General features: G+C 40.3%; 1 protein-coding gene across 1 annotated transcript in view; it reads left to right on the top strand.

Annotated features, from left to right (window-relative positions):
* The window catches only part of LOC120514553 (kazal-type serine protease inhibitor domain-containing protein 1-like), a 117,455-nt gene that overhangs the window by 80,201 nt on the left and 11,908 nt on the right, over positions 1-25,346 (top strand). The gene's annotated exons all lie outside the window — the stretch shown is intronic.

The raw sequence follows: 25,346 nt of genomic DNA, 5'->3' as shown, positions 1-25,346 counted from the left end.
CTGATCCCTTGGATTATTCTGTGTTATATATTTTCCTACCATGTTTCCGGTCATATATAGCCTGGTTCTTTGTGAACCTCACTCTTTTTCCCATGTGTCACTAATGGTGTTTACATGCATACTAACCACTGCATTCACCATTTTAGTGCTTGAACATCTGATTACGAGATTATTATGACTCTGGACACATGGTAACGTACAGTATTTTGTCAATAGGTGTACATAGTAATCTTGAGGTACATCATTAATAATCCAGCTCTTCCTTGAATTTTTCATCTGCATTTCTATAACGAAAATCTGATGAGCATACCAGGAGAATCACAACTTACTAAGCATTAGCCCCTTATAACAGTATTCAGAAGAGAGAGTTTCTCTCACAAAGTCGTAACCCCCAACTAATTAATATGTGCTACCCAACTCTGACTCAATGCCTTGAAAGTGTAAGCCCACATCCCAACTCCACACAACCAAACTTGAGGTCAAAAATCTAAATTCTTGAAACCCTAAATCACTGAGGAGCAAATAGCAAACAAAGATTGTCTGTTGTGGAAAGATAATGATATTATCATAATTCATAGTAATTATACACGATTACTCATCTACCTCCATTCTATTTCTTTTCTTTGTGTTCTGCCATGGCACATGGTGCCACAGCTCTACCAGTTTTTTTCTCGCCAATGGGAAAGACATCTGAAAAGGCGTGAGTCTGAATCTAAGGTTAAAATTATCTTGTTGTCCTGTTTGACTACCCATCACAACTTATGTAAAACAGTAGAATGTCCACAGGGGGTGGTGGTCTGTAGGCCTAAGTTTTCACAGCTGTGATTGTGTCTTTGACTTTACTTGTTGTAACTGACTGTGGACTCCTCCAGAGGTTTATTTTCTCTAGATATGCTGCTGATTGGAGTTTTTGTTTTCCTCTCATCAGTTGTCAACTGGCCATATTTTAACGATAATATCAATAAACCTAAAATGTTAGGATGTCTTTGTGTTTATCAGTTCGTAGTTACTTTGTTTACAGTGTGTCTAAACTAATCTGTATTTTTGTGAGCATACATTTTGGTAATTGGTACATTCTGTATTTTCCTGTTTTTTCTTACAACACTCTTACCATGCACTCCATATAGATTATTATACAATAACAAATTGAGTTGACTTTTTGATATCCACAGCCTTTGATGCCAACAGTAACATATCACTGTCTCAGATATGCAGAGGTGCATATCTGACCTCACACTGCAACATAATGGCAGCCGTGAACCATTGCAAACAAAAAACCCACAAAATGGCAGCACCCATAAATAAAAAATGACAATTAAAAAGGTGGTACTGAAAATATAAATAACTAACACTGTCAAAGACTTAGTATAAAGAAATAAGTACAAAAATAAATGTAGCACCTTATGAAATCCTCAGAATCACACCACTCAGGTGAATACCATTCCTAGAAAAAGCTCCAAAAATTGGTCTCAGTATTCCTGTTTTAGGCAAGGTTTAATTGGATTTGAGAAGAAGCCATCATGGTGAGATCCCATTTGATTCAATTTGAATAACCCATGAACGTCTTCCAAAGAAGATCTACTAGGAATGTGAAAAGACCCATGGTAGGCCCATTATTCCATATGTCACAGAACAAATTAGATAAATTACACCTCTGCTTAGGGCAGAGTCGTCTGTTCTGTTCTGTCCAACCAGGCATGTTCAAGAATAACAAGATGTATATTATTTGAGCAGAAAATGACCTGAAGCTTCTAGCCTTGTCTACAAACTCATTACATGATGTTCCTACCAATAGTTCTGGATATCATTTTTCAGCCTAAAGATGTTTCTCAATTAATTTTTTTTTCATTTCTTTATAAAAACTTGCATATGGAAAACGTCCTTCAATGTCTCTGAACTAGTGTCCAGCTCAATTCAATAATGATAGAAGTTTGAACATTATATATTTAAGACTCACTATGAATCTCAGGGATGTTCTTAGTATTATATAATCAGTAAAGTTGTTAATTTTCTCAGTCATACTTGTGCTCAGTATGCTTTTGATTGTTGAGTTTTGAGCAAAAGCCTTAGCCATTGTCCACCCATCCTTATATCTATTAAGCCCATTAAACAACTTTACCAGCAATACCTGCAGTCGTAGCCTTCATTTGCATAATCTTAGCAGGCTGGAGACTTTGGTAGTGCACTTCCGTAAAGATGATCACCTAATGTGACATACGTAACAACTGAGGTCAACTAGTCTGTGACTGGCTACTATAGTCTTTTTAGTGAGAGGGGTGGTCTGTATATGCAGGAGAGCTGCCACACAATGAATGCTCATTCGAAGTACAATGCATAGAATGTACCTGACGAGGAATAAGGAAAATGCATGTTTTAAACGTTACAAATAGAAAAGAAGCTCATCTGTCTGATGTCCCGTGTTTAATGTACTAACACAAAATAGTAAAAAGAGAAAAAGGTCTGAGACTGTAAGTGAACACACCACAGCTATCAACTCTTTGCATAGTGCCAGTACTGCACCGACTCCATCAGGCAGCACAGAGACTGTGTGAACCTCAGAAACAGAAGAAAAGCCTGTTGTCCTGATTTGTTATATTTCAAATACCGTAGCAGAATGGAAAAATAAATAAAGGACTGAGACTGCTGCTGAACTCGCTGTTAACCCTTCATACAGCATGGGCTCCATCAGGCAACATACTAGTGGCTATCAGATAAAGGGGCAGGCATGGCTATGCTAGAAGATTGGTGCTTGGTTTGTAAATGTGACATGGGCTGCGATTTTCAGTCATGTAATTTGACATGGTTCAGCAACGAGATCAGCAACTGCAATCAACAAATCGACATACGTCATGACAGAAAGTCATGTAATGTGACATTGCCTTAAATTGTCAACAGCCCGTGATAAAACCTGAAATAAATGTATTAACAGAAGCAATCTTTTGAAGTTGGTAGGAGTATCATGGCTTTGATAAACTAGGATGTATACCTTTATAGTTTGCACAAGAGGGTGGTTAATGGACTTCTAGTCTTCTCTTTTCACTTTTATGCAATATGTCATCCATTATCCAAATTCTGGCTTATAATGTTTTCCCACCCAAAATAAGGAAAACAGATAAAGTGGACCATTAGAATTTTATAATGTGCTGTCTCAATCTCAGAGCTTTAAATGCATGCCTGACACGTTATTCACCATTAACAATAGGCAGAGTTTATGTGAAGGACTGCATCCTGCTGGAATATATTGGGACTGCAGCCTAAAATAAACCTTTTGCTTTCAGTAGGCTAGAAACTTAAGATCTTTGAGATGAATAATTTAGCTCAGATGTCTTGTTGAATGACATCTGTCTTCATTCGCGCATTCGCTCAGAAGTTATTCCCTTACTGCTCCTTTTTAGTTTGCCAAAGAGAGTGTTAGATTAATTGGATTTTGATGCTTACTTAATTACTTAATGTAACTAAGGGAGATTTTTTATGTTAAGTTATTTCTGTAAAATCATTAAAGACTCAGTTAAGGCAAATGCTTGGTAATTAATTACCTTTTAGCGGAAAGGCATGTGTGTTCATTTTGCAAAGTATTTTGACTCACACAGAGCAGCTAGAAAGGACTGCCTCATTTTTTATAGCTGAGATTTACTTAGGGGGAACAAATACATCCTGACAAGGAGAAAAAGGCACAAAAAGTAAAAGATGTTTGGGCAAAGAAAAAACTTTCTACATTTTTTACAGCTAATCCCAAATAATACATTTTATTTTTTTACACTTAGAACGGCTGGACAGCCTACTTGTCTTTGGAAACTTGCTCTTCCATCCCGTATCAGAGTTTATCCTTTATCATTTTTGTATTTATTTATCACATGGTTAGATTTTTACATAAAAATTTAAAATGAGATCTGTAAAATGAGAGTTGGGTATCCTGTCAAATGTTTAAAACAAATTCCCCAAGTCTGGTCTTGTTAATAATGATCCATAGGTCCTGAGCCTTCTGTCTGAAGACACTGTGTAGGGCAAGAGAACTAACACAACTTTTTGACACAGGCAGGCTGTTAATATCTACTATTTATTACCAGAACATGTCGTGAAAATTTAGAGCCTGGATACGCGTGAGTGTTAATTACACTTGAAGTCCATGTCGAGCCCAAGGCAGACAGCATAGTAGTTACAAACTAGCCAAACAGAAATGACCTGAAATAACAATAAATATACAGGAAAAAGCTGTGCTGGCACAAAATGTCTTATGCTCTCGTGACCTTTGATCTCCCTGTAAATGCACATAAACTAAACCATTTGTGGTTTAGTAGTAAATAACAAGGTTTCCTCTTCTTTACTTTAGGTGACTTCCTCCTTTATATTTTGACCCAAAGCAACAGATTAACTTGCTGTTTCCCTGTCACACAAATGACAGTGTCTGATGAACCATATGGGTTCATTTTGAAAATGTTTGTGAGAGCAAAACATATTACATTAACATTAACAATCCGTGTTTCCTAATAACCAGCACATATGTTGTGGCTTCAGAAAGTATTCAGACCCTTTCATTTTCTACCACTTTATGATGCTGTAGATTGAATTTTAAATGGATATGCTTGCCATTTTTGCCCGTCAGTCTACAATCAGTAACCCATGATAACAAAATAAAAACATGTTTTTTGGAAAGGTTTGCAGATTTATTGAAATTACAAACTAAAATGTGTCATTCATTCAAGTATTTAGACTTTAAATTCAAAACTTCGTATAAGAGCCTTTGGCAGCCATTACAGCTTCAAGCCTTCTTCAGTGAGAAACTTTGTACCCCTGGATTTAGGCAGTTTATGCCATTCTTCCTGGCAGATCCTCTGAAGCTCCCTTAGACTGATGGGAAGAGTCTATAAACTGCCATCTTCAGGTCTCCCCACACATGTTCTGTGAGGTTTAAGTGTTTGGTTTGGCTTGACCACTCAAAAACAGTCAGAGACTTGTCTGAAAGCCACTCCAATGTTGTCTTGGCTATATGCTTCAGGTCATTGATGTGCTGAAAGGTGAACTGTCAAGCCAGACTAAAGTCCAAGGAAACACTACAGCATGTTATCTTCAATGACCTTTCTGTATTTGGCTTTATTTATCTTTCTCTCAATTCTAGGTAGTATCCAAGTCCTTACCATTGAGAAGCACCCCCATAGGATGAGGTGTCATACCGTCATGCTTAACTGTAGGAATGGTATTAGGCAGGTAGCGTGCAGTGTCTGGTCTTTGCCAGGGATATTGCTTGGAGTTCTGCCAAAAGAATTCAATTTTTGTCTCATCAGACTAGAGAATCTTTTTCCTCATGGTCTCGGAATACTTTAAATCCCTGTTGGCAAACTCCAAACAGACTGGCCAATCTACCATAAATGCTGTTTGATGGAGTGCTGTTGAGATGGCTTCTTAAGCTCTGTTAGACTGACCATTTGGTTCTTAGTCACCTCCCTGACAAGACCTTCTTGCCTGCTTACTCAGTTTAACCGAGCAGACGTCTTCCATTCTTCAATCATTGAGGCAACTGTGTCCTGGAAATACTCAAAGCTTTAGAAATACTATTATATCATTGCCCTCATCTTTGCCTTACCACAATTTTACAACAGAGATCTACAGTGAGTTCCCTGGACTTTATTGCTTGTTTTTGGTGCTGACATGCAGTGTGAAGTGTGGAACCTTATATCCACAGGAGTGTGATTTTCAATTCTGTTTACTACACGTAACACAATTAAGTTCTAGATACACCTCAAGGAAAAACAAACAGGGTGCACCAGACCATAATTTGGAGTGTCACAGCAAACAGTCTAAATGCTTATATGAATGAGAAATTTCATTTTTTGAATTTTCAACCTTTGTGAAGACATATTTTCCCTTTGTCATTATGTAAAATTGATAGGCAAAACTGGAAAATGTATGCATTTAAAATTAAATCTGCAACACAGTAGATTGTGTAGAAAGTGAAGGGGTCGGAATATGTTTGAATATATTATATTATGTTATATTACAGTATATTATATTATAATGTTGTATCGGGCACTCAACAGCACTGAATGTAGGTAGACTCTCATCCTTTTTTGTAGGTCAGTGTCCTTAGTTAGAATTCATTTACTATTTTTTTTTATAATGGCAGTTGACACTGAAGCTGCTCATTTATGTGATGGAATGCCAACTCATACTGATGGTGACTCACCCCCAGGTTGATGTTACTTGTCAGCACCATTACATAGTCCTCCCTTTGAAGTCACTGTCCCCAGTCACAACTTCAAATGGTGCACAAACACTTTGAAATGCCAGGGCCTCTGTTTTCTCTGAATCAGTCATTAACAGTGATGCATCAGAAGGTGTCAGGAGCACTTTGTTGTCAGGTGACACAACAGAGATTTAGAATGATGTACTAGCAGGTGATGCAACAGTGTTGTTAAACGCTGCACTTCTGTGGGGTGATCTGTTCTTTATACGTGGACATACAGCTTCAGCTCTATACAAGGAGATTTGCATCAGTCTTTCTGTTGTAATCCTTCATAGAACTGATGCGGAAATCTGAGAAAAGAGTTCCAGGTCCCAGATTATAGCCTTGATACTCTCCCTCTATTACTGCTTGGTAACGTCTCCAAGATCTGCCTCATCCTTTGCCTGTTTAGGCCTTGCCTCACACTGCTCACCTGAGGTCTGTGGCAACTAAATCTGCTACATTTTTCCTCAGCTTCATGAATCTGAAATCTGCACCAGTGGCTCTGGCCCCAGGCCAGTGGACATTAGCAGAGAATTTCTAGTGGAATTTTAGAAGCTGGAATCTCTCCACTGTCCTCCCAGTACAGATTCTATAACCTGAATTCCTGATATCAGATCTTAGCTTTGAGACTCTTCAGTAACTCATCTGGAGGGGCCAGCAATTAAATTTTTTAGGTTTTCACAGCACTCTGCACTTTGCTAAGTCAGCCTATAGGTCCTCTTTCCATCCCACTACTGACACCAATGTAGCACCATGACTGGAGCTTGCTAGCACTGAGATGCAGTACATTTTCACTCTTGTAGGTAGCTTGTTGTCCTTATAAGGATAACTAGCTGCTGCAACACTAGTTGAAATTCATATGCAACTTTGGCAGATGTACTGTTTTTAAAGCTTATCTGCAGCTGGCACTGAAGCTGGTTATTTGCATGATGGTATGCCAGGTCTTACTAATAGTGACTCATCCCCAGGCTGATTCAACTTGTCCGTGCAGTAACAATATTATAATATATTTCAGATCCACCTAAATCAATTCAGAGTCATAAGGGGCTGGACCACAGGTGGGAAACAGTCCTGGACGGGGCACTACACTCTTAAAAATAAAGGTGACAAAGTAGTTCTGCAGAGTGATACAATAAGGGAAAAACTTTGGGCCTATCCACATAACCTTCCACATAAATGACTTGTATTTACATCTGTAACAGATTCCATGAATAACATTGAACAGATAATAAAAGGTTTGTGAGATACCAATGGATTCCTGATTTTAAAGGACTCGTGCTGAAAACAATAACATTGGCAAAATTTTGATCTTCTGTATTCTGTAAAACAGCCTACTAGGTGTTAAAGATTTCTGTTTTGAACACATATTAGGAGAATTTTCAAAGCCTAAGGAACCAATTTCAAATGCTAAGAACCTTTTACAGAATGAAATTATTCTTTGTTAAGCAATGATTCTATGAGAAAACACACAAACCAGTAAAACGCCATTAAAGAACCATTAGAGTGAAGTGCATTGCATAGTCCTGAAATGTCAATACCAAACAGTATGTTTATGCATGTTGTTACAAATATGCATCAAGCAGTTGAGTTCTGGCACTGAAGGCCGTGGATGGATTTATTAATTGTACACTTTGAAAAAGTCTTGATCCTTGTGAACACACCATTAATATCAGCTATCTCAGACTTGTTATAAATGTAAGTTTGTGGGGTTGGCTATTGCTGGGATTCTTTTATTAGTATGCATCTGTAGTGTGGTGTGAAAAGCAGCAAAAGCATTCCTAGTATGGTAGGCTGGAGTGCTAGTTGCCCTGCTCAAAAGATGAGGGGAAGGGGCAGATGGTTTGATCCAGTTATCAAAGTCTTCCATCTTGTTGAGTGCTTCTGTGGTGGACTACAGTAAAGAGGACACTAGCTAGTAGACTTTGAGATTGTGTCCCGACTGCGGAACTCTGGACACACTCAATATTCTTTTATCACTAGACTTTTTTAAGTATGTAAGCATGATACAATGGCTGGTTTTGCTCATTAATCCTTTGCTCACTAATCATAGAAGAGTTACAGATGATAAATTGGTACACAGGAAGTGGCCAGAGAGAGAATAATCCAGCAGGGATACTGGAATGTACTTTTGACTCCAGGGGAGAGGTATTCACCAGTGACTGGCTACCATTTTAAGAGTTACACCTGTTTAGTTTGCAGATGATGTCGTTCTCTTATCTTCATCATCATGTGATATGTATTGTTCACTGGAATGGCTTAAAGGCAAATCTGGTCTAGTTGAAATGAGAGTTAACATCTCCAAATCTGAGGTCAGGGTTCTCACCCAGAAAATAATAATGTGTTCCCTTCAAGTGGAGGAGTTCAAATGCCTTTGGGTCTTGTTGACAAGTGATTGTGATATTGGGCATCGAATCAATCTAGCTGTAACAGTCTTACAGATGTAGTACTAAACTCTGGTGCTGTCCTTGGCTGTAGCTTTCGATTTGAAATGAGTCTAAATTTTCATCCTCCCCTACGATTGTGAGATTTGAGAAATAATCATAAGGATTAGACTCTGAGTCCAAGTAGCTGAAATAAGATTCCTGTGCAGGAGTTGCTGAATGATGAGCACAGAAGTTTAGATAAACCATGGAACAAAACCACTGCTTCCTCGGATCGAGAGAGGCTAGTGAGACCCAGGTGCAGACCTAGGATAAACTGGAGGCATTATATCTTTTTCTGGGTAGAGCAAAAAGAGAAGAGATTGAGCACTATGGTACATGCAGATGAATATTTTAAATGAAGTAAATATTTGAGCATGCTAACAATCACAATTACTATAGTTAACAAAAACTAAAGTCAAAACTAAGACAATTATTAAAAAATGTTTTCGTAAACCGAAATAAAAAACTAAAACTAAATGAAACTATAGTATTAAAGTAGATGGAAAGAATAACTGAAATAAAATAATAATTGTTTGGTCTCGTCCGTTGCTAGAGATGGACGTCTGAAGCGGAGCTCCGCTAGCAGCGGTGTTATTTTTCATATTATCTTCTTATTATTCTGAGATCTCCTGTATTTATCCAACCTGAGGGTACTACTACAGTATATGCAAGCATAGATAAACATGGCCAACAAGAAAGAGGTTCAGAAAGAAATGAAAACTAAAGCTACATCCAAGCTCAGACCGACAAGTTCAAGCTCAAGGTACGGCCTTTCAGAGACTGACCTGGATCAGATGGACGAAAGCCAAGTCTCCTCGGGATCATGGTCCGCTACATCGTCTCTGGCTGAGAGCGAAATGGGGAACAAATGTACGAGTACGAGTAACGCAGGTCACAATAGCTCGCCGATTGGAGAAAATCATCTGAAACTGGAAAAGGCCTTGTAGTCCGCACTTTGAACTACTCTACGCAAGCCAGGAACACCGACTGTAATAGAGTCCACCGCCTCACCTACAGTGTGCGAAAGCAGAAATGATCTGTCTGAACTGAAGGTGATGATCACGGAGCTCAAGCAAACTCAAGCAGAGCTCAAGCAAGAGATAAAGAAAGATATAAGGAAAAGCGAGAAGGCAAATGAGAAGGCAAGTGAAAAGGCAAATGAGAAGCTGCGACAGGAGCTGCAGCAGGATAAAAAAGACTTGGAGAAACGCTTATATATTTGCTTTGAGGCAGTCTTTAAAGATATGCTGGATAAAATTGTTGAGCACATTCAGGAAACCACATCTAAACTGAGCACACTTGCTGATCAACTGGAGGATGTCAAGGAGACATTCGTGACTCGGATTGAAACAGCCAAAAATCTAGCTGCCAGTGCTGAAGGAAAAGCAACAGCTGCCAACTCTGAATGCAAAAAAACTTGCTGCTTTGGAAGATGGAAGCAGAAGGAATAATATTAGAATCGAAGGTCTACCTGAGAATCGAGAAAGTCCAAACCCAGTGAAATTCGCAGCTGAACTATTTTCTAAAATAACTGGAGTGAACTTTAAAGCAGATTCTGTGAAAGCAGCAGCTTATCGCGTACCTGGATCAAATACTGTTAGACCTAGATCTTTTATTATTCGCTTCGAGAGATTATTATTTAAGCTAGTGGTGATGGCACTCCTCAGACACAACCAAGAGATTATATTAGGGGTGGGCGGTATGACCAAAATTCTATATCACGGTATTTTTCTAAATTATCCCGGTTTCACGGTATTCAATGGTATTTTTTTCCCCATGCATGAGTGGATGTTAACCACATTTTCCACTGCAATTACTAGCTAAGAATAACCTATTCCACTGTCAAGAGTATTGTACATTGTACAAAAAAAAAATTTGAATGTGCACACAAGTATTAATACAGTATTGCATTGCCCCATAAAGTGATAGTTTTCAAGGGGGTGGCACTAATGGAGAGGGTATCACATTTCATGACAGATGCAGTCAAAATATAGAACCTTTTTATTGAACAAATTTTGCAAAAACAAACTATAATTTTGACAACATATTTTCAACCATACAAAGAGGCATTTAGACTTAGTAAAATATCCAGAAGTGCTTGTCAAAAAAAGTATTGCACTGAATATGTCTTAGAAAAGGAATAAATAGTAAATATTTTTTGTAAACCAACTACACTTTCTGTTAATGTTAACAATCTCTGTCCACTGACACGTTAAAGTGACTTTTTAAACAACTTTATCATCATTAAACTGCATAATATTTAAACTAATAAATAATAACAATAAAATAAATAATAGTATTATTACTGATAGTTGCACTATTACTTCAAGACTTCAAGCCCAGGTGCATTACACAGTATTCACCAAATTAAAATAAAATAAAACAAGTGCAACTTGGTGATGACATCTTTACCAGCTGAACCATCATTTAGGCAAACTGCATTAATATGGACCTTGCTTTAAGCTAAGCTATACTGGGAAGAAAAAAACAAACTATATGTCGAGAACAAAGTCAACATTTCCACTTTATTCTCGCCGTTTATGTTGAGATTAAAGTCGACATTTCCACTTTATTCTCATAGTTTACTTCATAATTAAAGTAGAATGTCGTAAACTAAACTTCTTCCTAAAATCAATGTTTAATCAATTACTTAATTTACCCTGTCATAAAATAATGCAGCACACTAAATGCTTTGTGTTACGTTCCCCAACCCAGTAGTTAATCACTACGCTTCTTAAATTGACTTCCTCCGCACTAAGAGAAGACAGCGATCACCATACAGAATCCATTTACTTCATGATATTCCTGCTTTCTGAAAATTTTGAACGCTAAGATAAATACTTGATATCATTTTAATGATGAAATGCATTAAAGCAGGTATTACACATGCACGGTAGTGAGGCGGTAGTGCTGCTACCTCGCAGTAAGGGTTCCCCAGGTGTATGTTCAGTGTAGAGAACTTTATGGCAGGTGTGACGAGGCTCCAAAAAACTGGATGTATAAATAGCTATCGCACAGGTTTAACTTAAATATTGTGCAAATGTTGGGTTTCTGATCTGCTGGTCGGAGACACAAACACAGAATTCAATGCATGTTCTTCTGAGCGGGCTATCTTTATTGCATGCATGTTGTCTCTATCTGACGTACCAAAACCCCAGTTCCTTTTTCCTTCCTTCCTTTTTCTTTCACCACATAACCAATCACCACACGATAAACGTCTTTGTGAAATTAAAACTAGTTATAAACTTAGCCCACGGAGTGTTCAGAACTTTAAAAATATCTTCGTTATACATGTTTAATTATGCCATCCATTCAGAGTTGCGCCCATCTCTAAATGAGTCGCCAACACATCGCAGGATGAATACAAGCAAAACATACACTAGCAGGGTCAATATAGCACAACAAAACCCGATATCCTACATGACTTTGAAAGGAAACTGAAGCAAGCCGAGTAAACCCACCAGAAAAACATGCAAATGCAAGGCAGGCACGCCACCGTGCCCCCATATGATTAATGCATGCTTTAATGCATTTCACCATGAAAATAATATTAAATATTTATCTTAGCATTCTAAATGTTCAGAGAGCAGGAAGATCATGAAGTGAATGTATTCTGTTTGGCGATCACTGCTGGCGCCTCCTCTTAGTGCAAGAAGAAGTCAGTTTAAGAGTGACTTAACACAAAGCATTTAATGTCCTATATAACTTATGATGGGGTTACGATGAAGTTTAGTTTACGATGGTCTACTTTAATGACAAATTATGAGAATAAAGTCAACATGTCGTCACACTATTACACAGTACCCAGGTACATTACACTGTATTGAAAACAAATAAAAGAAGTACAACTTGGCTTGCAGTATTTAATTACATTTACAGACATTTGTGTTTATTTTTTTCTATTATTTATTGTTTTATTATTAGACTATATTGGGAATAGATATCTCTATTTTTTAATCCTAAAACGCCGCTGCACGGGGGCTTGTTTTGGACGTGCTCTGTCTCTGGGTATATCAGAGGACCAGGACTGCATGAAGTGGGGTCCAGCCTCACGTGGGGCGGCAAAATGGGAGGGTGGCGAGTTAAAGGGGGGAGAGAAAGAGAGCAGGTTATATCTATATCTAATCTATCTTTTTAATCCTTATAATTATAACTACCAACGTAACAATAGGCTGCATGGCAATATCTCTTGGGGAAAAAGGAAATTAAGGTTAAAGCTGTCTCACTTCCAGTTAAGACTATAAAATGACATCATAAATTCAGGGGGTTCTTCCAGATGGGTTTAAAGTGGAGAAGGACAAACAAACTGTGATTGCATTCACTACACTTTTGGCACTCAGACTTATTTTGCTATACTGGAAGAATCCTCTCTCCTCTTTTAAGTCAGTGGGAAACTGATATTTTATACTGTTTGAAATTGGAAAAAATCAAATACACAGTTAGAGGACCTGTACAGATTTTTTTCAAAACATGGCAGGATCTAATCAGTAATATTTTAAAATAAGCTCTTACAGCACAGAGGAAGCAATTATTTCTGTATTTCTTTTTCTTCTCCATTCATCTCTATTGGCTTATCAAACTCATCAATTTAGGTATGTTTACAAGCCTTACGTTTTACTCCGTTGGCCATGCTCTTTCTCTCAGGGGTGGGGGTCGACTTGTTCTCAATCCTACTTTTTGTAAAAATTGATTGATTTGTATGGAATGATTACAATAAAATTAATTAAAAAAATTATAATTTGCTTAAAATATTTTTAGTTTTCATTTTGAATGAATATTTTTACCGTTAGTCTTTAACCCTTGTAACTTTTAGCTCTATAACAGAACATAATCCACCATGAGCCGCCCACATATATTCATCTAGTTAACAGTGGCTGGTGATTGAGAGCTGTGTTCACCCAGAATTTGCGGTGAAAGAACATGCTGTATGTGGGCACGTAAAGCATGTAAGATAGAAAGTGATTTACTGTGCTGACTTTCTTTGTGCTTCTTGTATTATAAAATGTAATTCAAACTCTTGAAATCGGAATGTGCTGGTCAACAAAACCTTTACCGTATGGACAGAAAAATCAAGAGTGAGTAACGTTTCAGTTTATTTCCTAGGTGCTTGCATTTTGCTGACAGTAATTCACCTGGCACTTCGCACAGAAGAAATACTTTTTGAAAAAAAAACCAACACTGATTGAGAGACTGACTAGGTCATCATACAAGATCAGCATATTGTTAATATCCAATCACTTTTGGTTTAAAAAAGTCATTTAACAACAAAGCAATACAAACTTTGTAAAATTCCTAAGTTGGCAATGTCTCTACTGAACTACAGGTAAGTAGGCAAAGAGAGACTGCTAACTGGTGTATAACTAAACATACTAATGTGTTTTTGTATTCATCCATCCATCCATTTTCCAACTCGTGGAATCCAAACACAGGGTCACGGGGGTCTGCTGGAGCCAATCCCAGCCAACACAGGGCACAAGGCAGGAACCAATCCCGGGCAGGGCGCCAACCCACCCCAGGACACCCACACCCACACACCAAGCACACATTAGGGACAATTTAGAATCGCCAATCCACGTAACCTGCATGTCATTGGACTGTGGGAGGACACCGGAGTACCCGGAGGAAACCCACGCAGACACAGGGAGAACATGCAAACTCCACGCATGGAGGACCCAGGAAGCGAACCCAGGTCTGCTAACTGCGAACTGAACCACCTTGCCACCCTTTTTGTATTCATTCAATATTTATTAACTTTTTTTTTTTCCATTTATATTCAAAGCTAAAAATACCTGAGATTGTGAAAATAATCCAGTATCAGAATTATGTTTTAAAATATTTGTCCCCCTTTTTTAAAATTTTCTCTCTCTCTCAAAATAGATAGTTGAAATATCATATTCTTTTTGTTTTCAACCATAGCATACATATTGCATGCCAGGGATTTTTCCTACCTTACATCCAAACATGCTGGGGTAGGCTCCAGGTTTCCTGCTATACAGGTTTAGATAATGTATATATTGTTCCTAATCTCAGATGCTGTCTCTGTCATTTTCTACCGGTCCATTATCCTATTACCTGCTCTTACTCTGCACATTAAGGATTTACTCTTTTTGTACATTGGCTATTTAAGTGTCACTACCCCTAACCTTCACACTACATGCTTGATTTTCTTTATTTCCCTCAATACAGCTATGTGGGGTGTGCACATTGATTCAAGCCTAAGAACCCTGTTCTTCCTAAGCCCCCATGATTTTCATGATCACACCTGTCAGAACACAGCAGAATCTGTTTTCTGATTTTTTATATCTTTTCATGCCAGCAACTGGCAAAATTCTGTCTATAAATTGTATGTGCCTGAGATGGATTCAGAGATCAATATAACTGGTAGAAAATTACAAACCCCAGTATGGGAGAGTTTTGAATGTAATATTGAAGGCATTCATTATAAGCACATTGTCTTGGAGCAGTATATGTTGTGTGCTGTAGACGTTTACAGTAAAAAACCCTCAACCCTTAAAATCCACCTAAATTTCATTACAAATTGGCCCATACTGGGAAACAAAAGGAAAATATAAAAAGTGGCAATAGTCAGTGCACATTTGTTCAGCACAAATGATATAAATTTTTTCATATTCAGTATTTGGTGTTGATTATGCTTGTTTTTATTAGAAAAAAACAAAACAAAATAGTAAACCATGTATTTTAGTAAGCTTTCACTTACATTAAACTCACATTATATCCAGGTCTGTTAAGTGCACAGTTCTGTCTGATAGTGGCACAATACTAAACTCCATAGTAGCTCCATGCCATAATAAGTAAAACTAAAACTGAAACTAATAGATATAAAAATAAAATAGATATGTCTTTGTGAAATTAAAACAAAAAATACATGATGAAGGAAAACTAAAACTAAACTGAATTTCCAAGTAAGTTCAGAAAAAAGTATAGAAATAAAAACTAATATAAAAAGGCAAATCTATAATAACCTTGCTAACAATTCGCCCATCTCTCTGTGAATGCACTTGTTTGGCAGGATAATGGGCAAATGCCAGAAAGCTATGAATGTCCTAGAATTTTTCAAGAAACATGAATGTTAATTCATGGCAATGCTGTGCCCATCCTCAGTCATCTGTCCAATTGTTCATCAGTGTCATAAAGTGGAATGGACTGTTGGTAATTGAGATCCATCACCAACTAATTTGCAATGACTGTTGGATTGATTGGAGCTGATATGTAGCCAGTTTCTCATTGCCTGATTTTCAACAAATGTGTTGAGCCCAAGTCTTGACCAGTTTTAGCTTTCCTGAAAAAAAATGAGAGACCAACTCATTATAAAGTTGGAGAACCTAATAACATGGTCACAACCTTTATGCTTTACATGCAGTAAAACTGGCAAGGAAAACAAGATGAGATGACAAATGTACAATGATATCAAAGAAATTATATTAATGCGCATTTCATCTTCAAACTCAGTCTCTAGAGTTGTTATTTGTTTAGGAATTGTTTAAATATACTATTTTAAGAATTAAATTAAATAAGAACTGGGGAGAAGGAGGGATTTACAAAATTCAGTAAACAGATTATTTTTGTCCATTTGCTGTTTTCTTATTTTTTCGGTTGAGGAAGTAGTCAGTTAGGCCTCAGCACGCTTACTCCACCCTGCTGATCTCCAGGGCAACCCAATTATATAGGGCTTAGAATAGAAAAAGAGGAGCAGACATGAGTATGAAAATATAGACTTGAGTCTCTGCATCCGATTAAAGTGCTGCCTGTGCTGCCCGTTTGTGACCACGATGACGATAATGAGTTTCAGATGTCTCACATTTCTGTTACACTGTTTTTTAAAAGACTGCTGCTCTCTGCTTTCACTTTCTGCTTTTTGAATTTCTCTGTCAATTTATTTTCACAAAATTCTTTAAAATGTTTTGATTGAAACCTGGGCTGAAATATTTTAGGTAACTTGATAAACGCAGGAAAAAGGAAATATGTTCAGAGCCAAAAATATTAAATGATAAATGGATGAAGGGAATAGCAATAACCCATCTATCAATCATTTTCTTTTTCTTCTGATCGAGCTTGTAAGTCAGAAATATCTCCATTTAAGAATTTGTACTGAAAGAGCTTTTTCATTTTATTTTTTTGCCAACAATGAAATACAGCCTATCTCTGATCTGTGTGTGGGGAGAACAACAACATTTATTTATATAGCACATTTTCATAAAAATAATGTAGCTCAAAGTGCTTTACAGGATGAAGAAAGAGCAAAAAGACAAACTATATTAAAAAATAAATTTATGTTCCAAATTTCCCTAGTGTGTGCTTGGGGTGTGTGTGTGTGTGTGTGTGTGCACCCTGCGTTGGGCTGGAACCCTGCCCAGGGTTTGTTCCTGCCTTGCTCCCTGTGTTGGCTGGGGTTGGCTCCAGCCGACCCCTGTGACCCAGTAGTTAGGATATAGTGGGTTGGATAATGGATGAATGGATGAAATAAATTTAGGCAATATTAATTAACATATAATAAAATAAAGGTCCGAGGGCAAGTGAGGACAGGAAAAACATACAAAAAAAGACACCCCAGACGGCTGGAGAGAAAAAAAAAATCTGCAGGGGTTCAGAGGTCACGAAACCGCCCAGCCCCCTCTAGGCATTCTACCCCACATAAATTACCTCAATCAGTTCTCATGGTGTTCAGGGTTCTCATGGAAGAACTTGATGATGACGGTCATCTGGCCTTTAATCCATCAATGTAGGGACATCACTGTGCTTTGATTAGGTGGTGGTGGTGCAGATCGCCACCACAGAAAAATGGATAAAGAACAGCAGAGAAAGTAGGGGTTAGTACGGATTTTGGAGTCACCATGAATAATAATGACAATTAAATGCATATACAGAGTATTAGGATTAAGCTAAAGTGAAGCTAACAGGCTAATACAGTTAATTAAAGCAGTCCACTGTATTAGCCTGGTGAATTTCTATCAGGAAGCTATTCCAGATTTTAGGTGCATAACACAGAAGGCTGCCTCACCACTTCTTTTAAGTTTAGCTCTTGGAATTTTAAGCAGGCACTCCTTAGAAGATCTAAGGTTACTTTGGAGTATAAGGTGAAACACATTCTCAAATATAGGATGGAGTGAGATTATTTAAGGCTTTGTAAACCATAAGAAGTATTTTAAAGTCAATTCTAAATGACACAGCTAACCAGTGTAGTGACATCAAAACTGGGGTGATGTGCTCGGATTTTCTTTTCCTAGTTAAGATTCTAGCAGCTGCATTCTGCACTAGTTGCAACTGATTCATCAGTCTGAAGACTGATTCCACCTTAAAAATACACATAATTTGTGTTACATTTTTCAGAGTGTCTTATGTCAGAGTCAGTGGTCTGACTGTACATGCTACAGTGGTGTTTTCAGTCAAATTTGTCCATAAAAAATAACCACTTTTTTGAAAGTGGCTCCCACTGTCCTGGACAATCTATAAATTGTGAGATACTGGAGCCTATAATGATGATTTCTTAACAGTAATAGTGGCCAACACCTTTGTTTTTATTGAAGGCCTGTTATTGGCTTAGGCTGTTGTCCCAGTCACTGTTCTTTAGGTGTATGTGTGAGTTACAGTGGTTACTATGAGACTGCTATTTCCTGAAGATGTGAATGCTAGGCTGCTCAATGCACTGCTGGTTCTAAATTAGATGGGGGTGAGGATTAGTGTGGGTGCTCACCCTGTCAAATGTTACTTATAGCCTTACAGTGAAGGTATTCTGATTCATTCTTGTCTATCATGGTGTTGGAGAGTGGCAATGTGCTGCATAGCTGATTGGACATGCATGTCAGAACTTCACAGTATTCTTTATACATGACAATGCTACATGTTATTTTTGTTGTACTGCAATTACTACAACAACTGATTTGCTATTGTCAGTAAAATGTTATTACAGGTAAGGGGAGGAAGACCCCCAAAAATGTAACAATTTGCAGATAATAAGAAGGCTAACAGAATGTTAGGTTATATAGTGCCCTAATGCAATGTTTCCCAACCTCTGTCCTGGGGGCAAACTGTGGCTGCAGGTTTTTGTTCCAATCAGTTTTTAATTGGTATCCTGGGTTAATTGACTGATGTGTTATTTCCCAAGTTCTGTGTTTTGGGAACAATATAGAAATTAGAAAACTAAGTTTGGTATATATATATATATATATATATATATAAATATATATATATATATATACTGTGTATATACAGTGTATATATATATATATATATATATATATATATATATACACTGTGTATATATATATATATATATATATATATATATATATATATATACAGTATATATGTATTAAAATGTACCAATCAGTTAAATAGGAATAGTGTATTTTTTTCCTTTTAACAATATTTTCATCTTGGGTTTCATTCTACTTTTCTAGGTGTTCTAATTGTTTAATTAATCCATTATTTACTAATTAGTGGGTCTGATGATAAGGTAGTTTCAGTCTTTGATTATTCCGTGTTGTTTGCCAGCATGTCTGCTCTTCTCATTTTTATTTGTCATTAATAAGATACAACAAAGGGAAAAACTGCACAGAGAAAAGGCAAAATATATTGAAATCAACAAAAGAAAGTTAAACATTTAAATCTATAGCAAAAGCAGAAATATTTCTAAATGTCTTATAAATGTAAAACTAATGCTGCTGTGCTTTTCTGAATGTAGAATAAAAGAAAAAATAATACCAGCTAATTAAATGAGATCAGTGTTTTCAGGTGTTGTCAATGTTTAGGAATCTGGCTGGAACAAAAACCTGCAGCGAGTTGGTCTCATCCGATGCGAGAGATGGAAGTCTGAAGTGGAGTTCCGCTAGCAGGGGTGTTATTTTTCATATTATTTGCTTATTATCCTGAGATATCCTGTATTTATTCAACCCAAGAGGGACTGCTACAGTATATGTAAGCACATATAAATATGGCCAACAAGAAGGGGGGTCCGAAAGAATCGAAAACTAAAGCTACACCCAAGCTAAGATCAGCAAGCCCTAGTTCAAGATACGGCCTTTCAGAGACAGACCTGGATCAGATGGGCGAAAGTACAGACTCCTCGACCACGGTCCACTACATCGCCGCCGCTGAGAGCGAAAAGGGGAGCGCGGTGCGATCGTGAGTGCAGATCTGGATAGTTCGCCGATCAGAGAAGATCACCTGAAACTGGAAAGGGCCGGGAAGTCCGCGGCTTCAGCTATGCAATTACGCGGGCCTGGAGCAGCGGGACACCGCTTCAGCAAAGTCTGCTGCTTCATCTACGGTACAAGAAAGCACAATTGAACTGTCTGAACTGAAGGTGTTGCTCGCTGAGCTCATGCAAGATATAATGAAAAGCGAGAAGGCTAATGAGAAAGCAAGGGCAAAGGCTAGTGAAAAAACGAGACAGGAGGTGAGACAGGAGTTGAAACAGGCAAATGAATGGCTGCGACAAGAATTCCAACAGGCAAACAAAATGCAGCGGCTGGAATTGCAACAGGCAAATGACAGGCTGCGTCAAAAGGTGCAATTTGAGCTACGACAGGTGCTGGGTAAAATTGAAGAGCGCATTCAGGAAAACTCGGTTAAACTGAGCACGCTTTCTGATCAATCGGAGGATCTCAAGGAGACATTCACGACTCGGATTGAAATAGCCGAAAATTTAGCTGCCAGTGCCAAGGAAAAAGCAGTAAATGTCAGCTCCGAATGCAAAAAACTTGAGACAGACTGGCTGCTTTGGAACATGGAAGCAGAAGGTATAATGTCAGAATTGAAGGTCTGCCTGAGAATCGAGAAAGTTCAAACTCTGTGAAATTTGCAGCTGAACTTTTTTCTAAAATAATCCGGGACGACTTTAAAGCAGAATCTGAGACAGCAGCGGCTTACCGCGTATGCAGATCAAACACCGTTAGACCCAGACCCAGATCTTTTATAGTTCGTTTTGAACGATTATCATTTAAGCTAGAGGTGATGGCACTCCTCAGAAACAAGGAAGATATTATATATGAAAATAACCACATTCGTATCTTCCCTGACTTCTCTCCAGCAACAGCTACTAAACGCGCAGCCTTCTACAACATTAAACAGCGGTTACGGCAAGCCAGCGTCAAATACAGCCTCTTGTATCCGGTAAAACTAAAAGTGGAATGGCAGGGTCAATTCTATGTCTCCGCTGGCAAGGAAGAAGCAGAACAGGAATTAAGCAAGCTGATTCCGGGACTATTCTGATACATAATAGTGAGTCATGGCGGTTAATGATAAAGCAAGGATTAATAATCTACTGTCTGATCTATTTGTTTTAAAATACGGGTTTTTATTAGAATGTCCATCCATCCATCCATCCATCCATCCTCTTCCGCTTATCCGAGGTCTGGTCGCGGGGGCAGCAGCTTAAGCAGAGAGGCCCAGACTTCCCTCTCCCCGCCACTTCTTCCAGCTCTTCCGGAGAATCCCAAAGGCGTTCCCAGGCCAGCCGGAGACATAGTCCCTCCAGCGTGTCCTGGGTCTTCCCCGGGCCTCCTCCCGTTGGACGTGCCGAACACCTCACCAGGGAGGCGCCCAGGAGGCATCCTGATCAGATGCCCGAGCCACCTCATCTGACTCCTCTCGATGCGGAGGAGCAGCGGCTCTACTCTGAGCCCCTCCCGGATGACTGAGCTTCTCACCCTATCTTTAAGGGAAAGCCCAGACACCCTGCGGAGGAAACTCATTTCAGCCGCTTGTATTCGCGATCTCGTTCTTTCGGTCACTACCCATAGCTCATGACCATAGGTGAGGGTAGGAGCGTAGATCGACTGGTAAATTGAGAGCTTTGCCTTACGGCTCAGCTCCTTTTTCACCACGACAGACCGATGCAGAGCACGCATCACTGCGGACGCCGCACCGATCCGCCTGTCGATCTCACGCTCCATTCTTCCCTCACTCGTGAACAAGACCCCGAGATACTTGAACTCCTCCACTTGGGGCAGGATCTCTCCCCAACCCTGAGAGGGCACTCCACCCTTTTCCGCTGAGGACCATGTCTCGGATTTGGAGTTGCTGTATTCTCATCCCAGCCGCTTCACACTCAGCTGCGAACCGATCCAGAGAGAGCTGAAGATCACGGCCTGATGAAGCAAACAGGACAACATCATCTGCAAAAGCAGTGACCCAATCCTGAGTCCACCAAACCGACCCCTTCAACACCCTGGTTGCGCTTAGAAATTCTGTCCATAAAAGTTATGAACAGAATCGGTGACAAAGGGCAGCCCTGGCGGAGTCCAACTCTCACTGGAAACGGGCTCGACTTACTGCCGCAATGCGGACCAAGCTCTGACACCGTTGTACAGAGACCGAACAGCTCTTATCAGGGGTCCGTACCCCATACTCCCGAGCACCCCCACAGGATTCCCGAGGGACACGGTCGAATGCCTTTTCCAAGTCCACAAAACACATGTAGACCGGTGGTGCAAACTCCCATGCACCCTCCAGGACTCTGCTAAGGGTGAAGAGCTGGTCCACTGTTCCGCGACCAGGACGAAACCACACTGTTCCTCCTGAATCCGAGGTTCACTATCCGACGGACCCTCCTCTCCAGAACCCCGAATAGACTTTTCCAGGGAGGCTGAGGAGTGTGATCCCTCTATAGTTGGAACACACCCTCCGGTCCCCTTTTAAAGAGGGGACCACCACCCCGGTCTGCCAATCCAGAGGCACTGTCCCGATGTCCATGCGATGTTGCAGAGACGTGTCAACCAAGACAGTCCTACAACATCCAGAGCCTTAAGGAACTCCGGGCGATCTCATCCACCCCGGGCCCTGCCACCAAGGAGTTTTTGACCACCTCGGTGACTTCAGTCCCAGAGATGGGAGAGCCCACCTCAGAGTCCCCAGGCTCTGCTTCCTCATTGGAAGGCATGTTAGTGGGATTGAGGAGGTCTTCGAAGTACTCCTCCCACCGACCCACAACGTCGAAGTCGAGGTCAGCAGCGCACCATCCCCACCATATACGGTGTTGACACTGCACTGCTTCCCTCCTGAGACGCCGGACGGTGGACCAGAATCTCCTCGGCCGTCCGAAAGTCATTCTCCATGGCCTCCAAACTCCTCCCATGCCCGAAGTTTTGCCTCAGCAACAACCGCCGCGTTCGCTTGGCCTGCCGGTACCTATCAGCTGCCTCCAGAGACCCACAGGACAAAAAAGTCCTATAGGACTCCTTCTTCAGCTTGACGGCATCCCTCACCGCCGTGTCCACCAACGGGTTCGGGATTGCCGCCACGACAGGCACCGACCACCTTGCGCCACAGCTCCGGTCAGCCGCCTCAACAATAGAGGCACGGAACATGGCCCATTCGACTCAATGTCCCCACCTCCCTCGGGGCGGGTTGAAGTTCTGCCGGAGGTGGGAGTTGAAGCTACTTCTGACAGGGGACTCTGCCAGCCTTCCCAGCAGACCCTCACAACACGCTTGGGCCTACCAGGTCTGACCGCATCTTCCCCACCATCGGCCAACTCACCACCAGGTGGTGATCAGTTGACAGCTCCCCCTCTCTTCACCCGAGTGTCCAAGACATATGGCCGCAAGTCCGATGACACGACCACAAAGTCGATCATCGACCTGAGGCCTAGGGTGTCCTGGTGCCAAGTGCACATATGAACACCCTTATGCTTGAACATGGTGTTCGTTATGGACAATCCATGACGAGCACAGAAGTCCAATAACAAAACACCGCTCGGGTTCAGATCGGGGCCATTCCTCCCAATCACGCCCTTCCAGGTCTCACTGTCATTGCCCACGTGAGCATTGAAGTCTCCCAGCAAAACGAGGGAATCCCCAGAAGGTATGCCCTCTAGCAACCCTCCAGAGACTCCAAAAGGGTGGATACTCCAAACTGCTGTTCGCGCATATGCACAAACAACAGTCAGGACCCTTCCCCACCCGAAGGAGGGAGGCCACCCTCTCGTCCACCGGGTAAACCCCAATGCACAGGCTCCAAGTCGGGGGGCAATAAGTATGCCCACACCTGCTCGGCGCCTCTCACCGGGGCAACTCCAGAGTGGTAGAGAGTCCAGCCCCTCTCAAGGAGATTGGTTCCAGAGTCCAAGCTGTGCGTCGAGGTGAGTCCGACTATATCTAGCCGGAACCTCTCAACCTCGCACACTAGCTCAGGCTCCTTCCCTTCAGAGAGGTGACATTCCACGCCCCAAGAGCCAGTTTCTGTAGCCGAGGATCAGACCGCCAAGGTCCCCGCCTTCGGCCACCACCCAACTCACACTGCACCCAACCTCCTTGGCCCCTCCCATAGGTGGTGAGCCCATGGGGAGGAGGACCCACGTTACCTCTTCGGCTGTGCCCGGCCGAGCCCCATGGGTGCAGGCCCGCCACCAGGCGCCGCCATCGAGCCCCACCTCCAGGCCTGGCTCCAGAGGGGGCCCGTGACCCGCGTCCGGCAAGGGAAAACGCGTCCAAAGTTTTTGCTCTTCATTGGAGGTTTGTTGAACCGCTCTTTGTCTCATCCTCACCTAGGACCAGTTTGCCTTGGTGGTTCTACCAGGGCATAAAGCCCTGGACAACATAGCTCCTAGGATCATTGGGACACGCAAACCCCTCCACCACGATAAGGTGACGGTTCAAGGAGGAGTTATTAGAATGTATTCTCATATATTTTCATTATGACTTAGTATTACTAGGGCGCTATCTGTTTATGTTTTATTGTGCTTAATTACTTTTTCTTTTTTTTTTTTCTAATTATTTCATCTCTACCCTAAACGAGACTGTTCAATATCATACCCTTGGTTTATTGTTATTGCTATTACTGCATTAAGACTTGTTATGCTTATTCTGGACACATTTTAACACCATCCCTGGGTTTATTATCTGGGTGTATCATCTTAATGCACTAAAATTGCTGAAGACTATATATATATTTTAAGTGCAAAATTTTTTTTTTTTTTTTTAAAGACTATATTGGTAATAGATATCTCTATCTTTTAACCCTAAAGCGCTGCATTGGGGCTTGTTTTGCTTTGGACGTGCTCTGTCTCTGGGTATGTCAGAGGACTGGGACTGTGTGAAGTGGGTTTTAGCCTCACTTGGGGAGGCAAAAAGGGTGGGTGCGGGGTTAAGGGGGGAAGAGAAAGAGAGCAGGCTTGATCTATACCTAATCTATCCTCTAATCTTTATAATTATAACTACCAACGTAATAATAAGCTGCATGGCAACAACTCTAGGGGAAATAGGAAATTAAGACCTAAGCTGTCTCACTTCCAGTTAAGACTATAAAATGACATCAAAAACTCAGAATCAGTGTCTCCATGATGGGACAGTTAACTTCGTAAGCTGGAATGTTAAAGGCCTGAATCATGAATTAAAGAGAAAGAAAGTACTCTCACCTAACAGGTCTAAATGCTAAAATAGTATTTTTACAGGAGACCCACTTACTAAGCAAGGATCAGTTCCGCTGCAAAAGACTGGACTGGCCAAATGTTCCATTCTAGTTTTACAAAGAAAACTAGAGGTGTGGGAATTCTCATACATAGAACAGTACCATTTGTAGCATCAGATGTAGTATTGGATCCTGAAGGGAGATATGTAATGGTCATGGGAGACTTATCTAACTGTAAAATGATTTTGATAAATGTTTATGCACCTAATGTTGATGATAAGGAATTTATACAAAATTTATTTGCATCCATTCCCAATCTGAACACTCATAAA

Source organism: Polypterus senegalus, chromosome 1 (genome assembly GCF_016835505.1).
Source record: "Polypterus senegalus isolate Bchr_013 chromosome 1, ASM1683550v1, whole genome shotgun sequence".
NCBI classification, from domain to species: Eukaryota; Metazoa; Chordata; class Cladistia; order Polypteriformes; family Polypteridae; genus Polypterus; species Polypterus senegalus.
The sequence above is the reverse complement of the archived record's forward strand: the minus strand, read 5'-3'. Positions and strand labels throughout refer to the sequence as shown.